Source organism: Salvelinus alpinus, chromosome 3, assembly GCF_045679555.1.
Source record: "Salvelinus alpinus chromosome 3, SLU_Salpinus.1, whole genome shotgun sequence".
NCBI classification, from domain to species: Eukaryota; Metazoa; Chordata; class Actinopteri; order Salmoniformes; family Salmonidae; genus Salvelinus; species Salvelinus alpinus.
This window is the reverse complement of record NC_092088.1, coordinates 94,014,106-94,028,683: the sequence shown is the minus strand read 5'-3', so window position 1 is coordinate 94,028,683 and position 14,578 is coordinate 94,014,106.

Sequence of the window (14,578 nt, the reverse complement as noted above, 5' to 3'; positions counted from 1 at the left end):
GAAGGGGGGGAAATTTGAGCAACGACAGTCTCACAAACAAGTCCCTTTTAAGTACACCCCCTGATTAATGATTGATGGGTTTCCTTTCAACACACACTAGAGAAATCAATAGGTCGAGAGAATAGACATTTTAACCAGTTGAACGGATGTAATCAATTGAGGACTGACAGTAAAAGGGGACAGAATGTCTGGACATTGATTTATACTTTTAATCTGGCCGGCGAGGCCCCTTTTGCAGCTTAGTCTCAGTTAAGTTTGTGAACCTTTCAGGGGGGGGGGGGGCTCTTTTGAGTGGTCTAAGCTCGATTGGAGCGTTCATTCCACAAGGACCAAACACTACTGTCCAAACATTTGGCCTGTAGTGGTAATGGTTAGAAGGATAGCCAAAAGCTTTTGTCAATTTAATATCAAAAGTTATTTTTTTGTTTTGTTTTAGATAACCCTCACCCTAACTAACCATTTTCCTAACCTTCATTTAATGACAAACGCTGTTGGTGCTTTCAAGACAACTGGGGAAAATACGAGCTCAAATCATGACTTCTGTGATCTTCAGGTCGGAACGTTGGAGCTCTAGAAAGAGGCCTGAGTTGGATGACCGTTCAAAACGAGTTTTCCCAGTTGGAGCTCGTTTTTTTGTTTGTTCCCAGTTGTCATGAACGCACTGAAGTCGGAAGTCTGAGATGTATTAGTTCCCAGTTGTCATGAACGCACTGAAGTCAGAAGTCTGAGATTTATTAGTTCCCAGTTGTTTTGAACACGGCATGTACCCCATCTAGTCAAAACCGCCTGTAGCCCATTCAACCAAATGTGTAGCATACGGGGCTAATGTCGTTGCTTCCCCCCAGCTCTGTTGTTGCTTTCAAGACACCTGGGAACTCAGATTAAAACAAAATCCAATCATGCTCTTCAGGTCTGAAAGTCAGAGCTCTATAAAACTGCCAGAGTTTCCAACATGGAATTCCTTCATCTTCTTTGGTATCATGGCATCCTCACACTTAGTTTGTGCCACCACCTACTGCGCAGTAAGGTATGGTCAATCACATTACATTTTGTGACATACCACCAACTAACATCTATATACAACTATTACATACCACCAACTATATACCACTATTACACACCACCATCTATATACCACTACTACACACCACCATCTATATACCACTATTACATACCACCATCTATATACCACTATTACATACCACCAACTAACATCTATATAACACTATTACATACCACCAACTATATACCACTATTACACACCACCATCTATATATCACTCTTACATACCACCATCTATATACCACTATTACATACCACCATCTATATACCACTATTACACACCACCATCTATATACCACTATTACACACCACCATCTATATACCACTCTTACATACCACCATCTATATACCACTATTACATACCACCAACTATATACCACTATTACATACCACCACCTATAAACCACTATTACATACCACCATCTATATACCACTATTACACACCACCAACTATATACCACTATTACACACCACCATCTATATACCACTATTACACACCACCATCTATATACCACTATTACACACCACCATCTATATACCACTATTACACACCACCATCTATATACCACTCTTACATACCACCATCTATATACCACTATTACATACCACCAACTATATACCACTATTACATACCACCACCTATAAACCACTATTACATACCACCACCTATAAACCACTATTACACACCACCATCTATATACCACTATTACATACCACCAACTACCATCTATATACCACTATTACACACCACCAACTATATACCACTATTACATACCACCACCTATAAACCACTATTACACACCACCATCTATATACCACTATTACATACCACCAACTACCATCTATATACCACTATTACATACCACCAACTATATACCACTATTACACACCACCAACTACCATCTATATACCACTATTACATACCACCAACTATATACCACTATTACATACCACCAACTACCATCTATATACAACTATTACATACCACCAACTATATACCACTATTACATACCACCAACTATATACCACTATTACACACCACCATCTATATACCACTATTACATACCACCAACTAACACCTATACACCACTATTACATACCACCAACAAACATCTATATACCACTAATACATACCACCAACTACCATCTATATACAACTATTACATACCACCAACTATATACCACTATTACATACCACCATCTATATACCACTATTACATACCACCATCTATTTACCACTATTACATACCACCAACTATATACCACTATTACATACCACTATTACACAACACCAACTATATACCACTATTACACACCACCAACTATATACCACTATTATATACCACCATCTATATACCACTATTACACACCACCAACTAACATCTATATACCACTATTACATACCACCAACTAACACCTATATACCACTATTACATACCACCAACTATATACCACTTTTACATACCACCAACTATATACCACCATCTATATACCACTATTACATACCACCATCTATATACCACTATTGCATACCACCATCTATAAACCACTATTACACACCACCATCTATATACCACTTTCACATACCACCAACTAACACCTATATACCACTTTTACATACCACCAACTATATACCACTTTTACATACCACCAACTATATACCACCATCTATATACCACTATTACATACCACCATCTATATACCACTATTACATACCACCATCTATATACCACTATTACACACCACCAACTATATACCACTTTTACATACCACCAACTATATACCACTTTTACATACCACCATCTATATACCACTATTACATACCACCATCTATATACCACTATTACATACCACTATCTATAAACCACTATTACACACCACCATCTATATACCACTTTTACATACCACCAACTATATACCACTATTACACACCACCAACTATATACCACTATTACATACCACCATCTATATACCACCATTACACACCACCAACTATATACCACTATTACATACCACCAACTATATACCACTATTACACACCACCAACTACCGTCTATATACCACTTTTACATACCACCAACTATATACCACTATTACACACCACCAACTACCGTCTATATACCACTATTACACACCACCAACTATATACCACTATTACATACCACCATCTATATACCACTTTGACATACCACCAACTATATACCACCATTACACACCACCAACTATATACCACTATTACATAACACCAACTATATACCACTATTACACACCCACCATCTATATACCACTTTTACATACCACCAACTATATACCACTATTACATACCACCATCTATATACCACTATTACACACCACCAACTACCTATATACCACTATTACACACCACCAACTAACATCTATATACCACTATTACATACCACCAACTATATACCACTTTTACATACCACCAACTAACATCTATATACCACTATTATATACCACCATCTATATACCACTATTACACACCACCAACTAACACCTATATACCACTATTACACACCACCAACTAACATCTATATACCACTATTACATACCACCAACTAACATCTATATACCACTGTAACATACCACCAACTATATACCACTTTTACATACCACCAACTAACATCTATATACCACTATTACATACCACCAACTATATACCACTATTACACACCACCATCTATATACCACTATTACATACCACCATCTATATACCACTATTACACACCACCATCTATATACCACTATTACACACCACCATCTATATACCACTATTACACACCACCATCTATATACCACTATTACATACCACCAACTACCATCTATATACCACTATTACACACCACCATCTATATACCACTATTACATACCACCATCTATATACCACTATTACACACCACCATCTATATACCACTATTACACACCACCAACTATATACCACTATTACATACCACCAACTATATACCACTATTACACACCACCATCTATATACCACTATTACACACCACCAACTAACATCTATATATCACTATTACATACCACCAACTAACACCTATACACCACTATTACATACCACCATCTATATACCACTATTACACACCACCAACTAACACCTATATACCACTATTACATACCACCAACTATATACCACTATTACACACCACCAACTAACACCTATATACCACTATTACATACCACCATCTATTTACCACTATTACATACCACCAACTATATACCACTATTATATACCACCATCTATATACCACTATTACACACCACCAACTAACACCTATATACCACTATTACACACCACCAACTAACATCTATATACCACTATTACATACCACCAACTATATACCACTTTTACATACCACCAACTAACATCTATATACCACTATTATATACCACCATCTATATACCACTATTACACACCACCAACTAACACCTATATACCACTATTACACACCACCAACTAACATCTATATACCACTATTACATACCACCAACTAACATCTATATACCACTATAACATACCACCAACTATATACCACTTTTACATACCACCAACTAACATCTATATACCACTATTACATACCACCAACTATATACCACTTTTACATACCACCAACTATATACCACTTTTACATACCACCAACTAACATCTATATACCACTATTACATACCACCAACTATATACCACTTTTACATACCACCATCTATATACCACTATTACATACCACCATCTATATACCACTATTACATACCACCATCTATAAACCACTATTACACACCACCATCTATATACCACTTTTACATACCACCATCTATATACCACTATTACATACCACCATCTATAAACCACTATTACACACCACCATCTATATACCACTATTACATACCACCAACTATATACCACTTTTACATACCACCAACTAACATCTATATACCACTATTACATACCACCAACTATATACCACTTTTACATACCACCATCTATAAACCACTATTACACACCACCATCTATATACCACTATTACATACCACCATCTATATACCACTATTACATACCACCATCTATAAACCACTATTACACACCACCATCTATATACCACTTTTACATACCACCATCTATATACCACTTTTACATACCACCATCTATATACCACTATTACATACCACCATCTATATACCACTATTATATACCACCATCTATAAACCACTATTACACACCACCATCTATATACCACTATTACATACCACCATCTATAAACCACTATTACACACCACCATCTATATACCACTATTACATACCACCAACTATATACCACTTTTACATACCACCAACTATATACCACTTTTACATACCACCATCTATATACCACTATTACATACCACCATCTATAAACCACTATTACACACCACCATCTATATACCACTATTACATACCACCATCTATAAACCACTATTACACACCACCATCTATATACCACTATTACATACCACCAACTATATACCACTTTTACATACCACCATCTATATACCACTATTACATACCACCATCTATATACCACTATTACATACCACCATCTATAAACCACTATTACATACCACCATCTATATACCACCATTACACACCACCAACTACATACCACTATTACACACCACCAACTACCGTCTATATACCACTTTTACATACCACCAACTATATACCACTATTACACACCACCAACTACCGTCTATATACCACTATTACATACCACCAACTATATACCACTATTACACACCACCAACTAACACCTATATACCACTATTACATACCACCATCTATTTACCACTATTACATACCACCAACTATATACCACTTTATATACCACCATCTATATACCACTATTACACACCACCAACTAACACCTATATACCACTATTACACACCACCAACTAACATCTATATACCACTATTACATACCACCAACTAACATCTATATACCACTATAACATACCACCAACTAACACCTATATACCACTATTACATACCACCAACTATATACCACTTTTACATACCACCAACTAACATCTATATACCACTATTACATACCACCAACTATATACCACTTTTACATACCACCATCTATATACCAATATTACATACCACCATCTATATACCACTATTACATACCACCATCTATAAACCACTAATACACACCACCATCTATATACCACTTTTACATACCACCATCTATATACCACTTTTACATACCACCATCTATATACCACTATTACATACCACCATCTATATACCACTATTACATACCACCATCTATAAACCACTATTACACACCACCATCTATATACCACTATTACATACCACCATCTATAAACCACTATTACACACCACCATCTATATACCACTATTACATACCACCAACTATATACCACTTTTACATACCACCAACTATATACCACTTTTACATACCACCATCTATATACCACTATTACATACCACCATCTATAAACCACTATTACACACCACCATCTATATACCACTATTACATACCACCATCTATAAACCACTATTACACACCACCATCTATATACCACTATTACATACCACCAACTATATACCACTTTTACATACCACCATCTATATACCACTATTACATACCACCATCTATATACCACTATTACATACCACCATCTATAAACCACTATTACATACCACCATCTATATACCACCATTACACACCACCAACTACATACCACTATTACACACCACCAACTACCGTCTATATACCACTTTTACATACCACCAACTATATACCACTATTACACACCACCAACTACCGTCTATATACCACTATTACACACCACCAACTATATACCACTATTACATACCACCATCTATATACCACGTTTACATACCACCATCTATATACCACCATTACACACCACCAACTATATACCACTATTACATACCACCATCTATATACCACTATTACACAACACCAACTATATACCACTTTTACATACCACCATCTATATACCACTTTTACATACCACCAACTATATACCACTAATACACACCACCAACCCCCATCTATATACCACTATTACATACCACCAACTAACATCTATATACAACTATTACATACCACCAACTAACATCTATATACCACTATAACATACCACCAACCATCTATATACCACTATTACATACCACCATCTATATACCACTTTTACATTCCACCATCTATACACCACTATTACACACCACCATCTATACACCACTATTACACACCACCATCTATATACCACTATTACACACCACCAACCACCATCTATATACCACTATTACATACCACCATCTATATACCACTATTACACACCACCATCTATATACCACTATTACAAACCACCAACTAACATCTATATACCACTATTACATACCACCAACTAACATCTATATACCACTATTACATACCACCATCTATATACCACTATAACATACCACCAACTAACATCTCTATACCACTATTACATACCACCAACTAACATCTATTTACCACTAATACATACCACCAACACATACACCACTATTACATACCACCAACTACCATCTATATACCATTGATACATACCACCATCTATATACCACTATTACATACCACCATCTATATACCACTATTACATACCACCAACTATATACCACTATTACACACCACAATCTATATACCACTATTACATACCACCATCTATATACCACTATTACACACCACCATCTATATACCACTATTACATACCACCATCTATATACCACTATTACATACCACCAACTATATACCACTATTACATACCACCATCTATATACCACTATTACATACCACCATCTATATACCACTATTACACACCACCATCTATATACCACTATTGCACACCACCATCTATATACCACTATTACATACCACCATCTATAAACCACTATTACACAACACCATCTATATACCACTTTTACATACAACCAACTATATACCACTATTACACACCACCATCTATATACCACTATTACATACCACCATCTATAAACCACTATTACACACCACCATCTATATACCACTATTACATACCACCATCTATAAACCACTATTACACACCACCATCTATATACCACTTTTACATACCACCATCTATATACCACTATTACACACCACCATCTATATACCACTATTACATACCACCATCTATAAACCACTATTACACACCACCATCTATAAACCACTATTACATACCACCAACTATATACCACTATTACATACCACCATCTATAAACCACTATTACACACCACCATCTATATACCACTTTTACATACCACCATCTATATACCACTATTACACACCACCATCTATATACCACTATTACACACCACCATCTATATACCACTATTACATACCACCATCTATAAACCACTATTACACACCACCATCTATATACCACTTTTACATACCACCATCTATATACCACTTTTACATACCACCATCTATATACCACTATTACATACCACCATCTATATACCACTATTACATACCACCATCTATAAACCACTATTACACACCACCATCTATATACCACTTTTACATACCACCATCTATATACCACTTTTACATACCACCATCTATATACCACTATTACATACCACCATCTATATACCACTATTACATACCACCATCTATAAACCACTATTACACACCACCATCTATATACCACTATTACATACCACCATCTATAAACCACTATTACACACCACCATCTATATACCACTATTACATACCACCATCTATATACCACTATTACACACCACCATCTATATACCACTATTACATACCACCATCTATAAACAACTATTACACACCACCATCTATAAACCACTATTACATACCACCAACTATATACCACTTTTACATACCACCAACTATATACCACTTTTACATACCACCATCTATATACCACTATTACATACCACCATCTATAAACCACTATTACACACCACCATCTATATACCACTATTACATACCACCATCTATAAACCACTATTACACACCACCATCTATATACCACTATTACATACCACCAACTATATACCACTTTTACATACCACCATCTATATACCACTATTACATACCACCATCTATATACCACTATTACATACCACCATCTATAAACCACTATTACATACCACCATCTATATACCACCATTACACACCACCAACTACATACCACTATTACACACCACCAACTACCGTCTATATACCACTTTTACATACCACCAACTATATACCACTATTACATACCACCATCTATATACCACCATTACACACCACCAACTACATACCACTATTACACACCACCAACTAACATCTATATACCACTATTACACACCACCAACTATATACCACTATTACATACCACCATCTATATACCACGTTTACATACCACCATCTATATACCACTATTACACACCACCAACTATATACCACTATTACATAACACCAACTATATACCACGTTTACATACCACCATCTATATACCACCATTACACACCACCAACTATATACCACTATGACATACCACCATCTATATACCACGTTTACATACCACCAACTATATACCACCATTACACACCACCAACTATATACCACTATTACATAACACCAACTATATACCACTATTACACACCACCAACTATCTATATACCACTTTTACATACCACCATCTATATACCACTTTTACACACCACCAACTATATACCACTTTTACATACCACCATCTATATACCACTTTTACATACCACCAACTATATACCACTATTACACACCACCAACCCCCATCTATATACCACTATTACATACCACCAACTAACATCTATATACAACTATTACATACCACCAACTAACATCTATATACCACTATTACATACCACCACCATCTATATACCACTATTACATACCACCATCTATATACCACTTTTACATTCCACCATCTATACACCACTATTACACACCACCATCTATACACCACTATTACACACCACCATCTATATGCCACTATTACACACCACCAACCACCATCTATATACCACTATTACATACCACCATCTATATACCACTATTACACACCACCATCTATATACCACTATTACAAACCACCAACTAACATCTATATACCACTATTACATACCACCAACTAACATCTATATACCACTATAACATACCACCAACTAACATCTATATACCACTATTACATACCACCATCTATATACCACTTTTACATTCCACCATCTATACACCACTATTACACACCACCATCTATACACCACTATTACACACCACCATCTATATACCACTATTACACACCACCATCTATATACCACTATAACATACCACCAACTAACATCTATATACCACTATTACATACCACCAACTAACATCTATTTACCACTAATACATACCACCAACACATACACCACTATTACATACCACCAACTACCATCTATATACCACTGATACATACCACCATCTATATACCACTATTACATACCACCATCTATATACCACTATTACATACCACCAACTATATACCACTATTACACACCACAATCTATATACCACTATTACATACCACCATCTATATACCACTATTACACACCACCATCTATATACCACTATTACATACCACCATCTATATACCACTATTACATACCACCAACTATATACCACTATTACATACCACCATCTATATACCACTATTACATACCACCATCTATATACCACTATTACACACCACCATCTATATACCACTATTACACACCACCATCTATATACCACTATTACATACCACCATCTATAAACCACTATTACACACCACCATCTATATACCACTTTTACATACCACCAACTATATACCACTATTACACACCACCATCTATATACCACTATTACATACCACCATCTATAAACCACTATTACACACCACCATCTATATACCACTATTGCATACCACCATCTATAAACCACTATTACACACCACCATCTATATACCACTTTTACATACCACCATCTATATACCACTATTACACACCACCATCTATATACCACTATTACATACCACCATCTATAAACCACTATTACACACCACCATCTATAAACCACTATTACATACCACCAACTATATACCACTATTACATACCACCATCTATAAACCACTATTACACACCACCATCTATATACCACTTTTACATACCACCATCTATATACCACTATTACACACCACCATCTATATACCACTATTACACACCACCATCTATATACCACTATTACATACCACCATCTATATACCACTATTACACACCACCAACTATATACCACTATTACACACCACCATCTATATACCACTTTTACATACCACCATCTATATACCACCATTACACACCACCAACTACCACTATTACACACCACCAACTACCGTATACCACTACTTTTACATACCACCAACTATATACCACTATTACACACCACCAACTACCGTCTATATACCACTATTACACACCACCAACTATATACCACTATTACATTCCACCAACTATATACCACTATTACATACCACCAACTATATACCACTATTACATACCACCATCTATATACCACCATTACACACCACCAACTATATACCACTATTACACACCGCCAACTACCGTCTATATACCACTTTTACATACCACCATCTATATACCACTATTACACACCACCAACTATATACCACTTTTACATACCACCATCTATATACCACTTTTACATACCACCAACTATATACCACTATTACACACCACCAACCCCCATCTATATACCACTATTACATACCACCAACTAACATCTATATACAACTATAACATACCACCAACTAACATCTATATACCACTTTTACATACCACCATCTATATACAACTATTACATACCACCATCTATATACCACTATTACACACCACCAACTACCGTCTATATACCACTATTACACACCACCAACTATATACCACTATTACATACCACCATCTATATACCACTTTTACATTCCACCATCTATACACCACTATTACACACCACCATCTATACACCACTATTACACACCACCATCTATATACCACTATTACACACCACCAACCACCATCTATATACCACTATTACATACCACCATCTATATACCACTATTACACACCACCATCTATATACCACTATTACAAACCACCAACTAACATCTATATACCACTATTACATACCACCAACTAACAGCTATATACCACTATTACATACCACCATCTATATACCACTATAACATACCACCAACTAACATCTATATACCACTATTACATACCACCAACTAACATCTATTTACCACTAATACATACCACCAACACATACACCACTATTACATACCACCAACTACCATCTATATACCACTGATACATACCACCATCTATATACCACTATTACATACCACCATCTATATACCACTATTACATACCACCAACTATATACCACTATTACACACCACAATCTATATACCACTATTACATACCACCATCTATATACCACTATTACACACCACCATCTATATACCACTATTACATACCACCATCTATATACCACTATTACATACCACCATCTATATACCACTATTACATACCACCAACTATATACCACTATTACACACCACCATCTATAAACCACTATTACATACCACCAACTATATACCACTATTACATACCACCATCTATATACCACTATTACACACCACCATCTATATACCACTATTACACACCACCATCTATATACCACTATTACATACCACCATCTATAAACCACTATTACACACCACCATCTAACATCTATATACAACTATTACATACCACCAACTAACATCTATATACCACTATAACATACCACCAACTAACATCTATATACCACTATTACATACCACCATCTATATACCACTTTTACATTCCACCATCTATACACCACTATTACACACCACCATCTATACACCACTATTACACACCACCATCTATATACCACTATTACACACCACCAACCACCATCTATATACCACTATTACATACCACCATCTATATACCACTATTACACACCACCATCTATATACCACTATTACAAACCACCAACTAACATCTATATACCACTATTACATACCACCAACTAACATCTATATACCACTATTACATACCACCATCTATATACCACTATAACATACCACCAACTAACATCTATATACCACTATTACATACCACCAACTAACATCTATTTACCACTAATACATACCACCAACACATACACCACTATTACATACCACCAACTACCATCTATATACCACTGATACATACCACCATCTATATACCACTATTACATACCACCATCTATATACCACTATTACATACCACCAACTATATACCACTATTACACACCACGATCTATATACCACTATTACATACCACGATCTATATACCACTATTACACACCACCATCTATATACCACTATTACATACCACCATCTATATACCACTATTACATACCACCATCTATATACCACTATTACATACCACCAACTATATACCACTATTACACACCACCATCTATAAACCACTATTACATACCACCAACTATATACCACTATTACATACCACCATCTATATACCACTATTACATACCACCATCTATATACCACTATTACACACCACCATCTATATACCACTATTACACACCACCATCTATATACCACTATTACATACCACCATCTATAAACCACTATTACACACCACCATCTATATACCACTTTTACATACCACCAACTATATACCACTATTACACACCACCATCTATATACCACTATTACATACCACCATCTATAAACCACTATTACACACCACCATCTATATACCACTATTACATACCACCATCTATAAACCACTATTACACACCACCATCTATATACCACTTTTACATACCACCATCTATATACCACTATTACACACCACCATCTATATACCACTATTACATACCACCATCTATAAACCACTATTACACACCACCATCTATAAACCACTATTACATACCACCAACTATATACCACTATTACATACCACCATCTATAAACCACTATTACACACCACCATCTATATACCACTTTTACATACCACCATCTATATACCACTATTACACACCACCATCTATATACCACTATTACACACCACCATCTATATACCACTATTACATACCACCATCTATAAACCACTATTACACACCACCATCTATATACCACCATTACACACCACCAACTATAAACCACTATTACATACCACCAAGTATATACCACTATTACACACCACCAACTACCGTCTATATACCACTTTTACATACCACCAACTATATACCACTATTA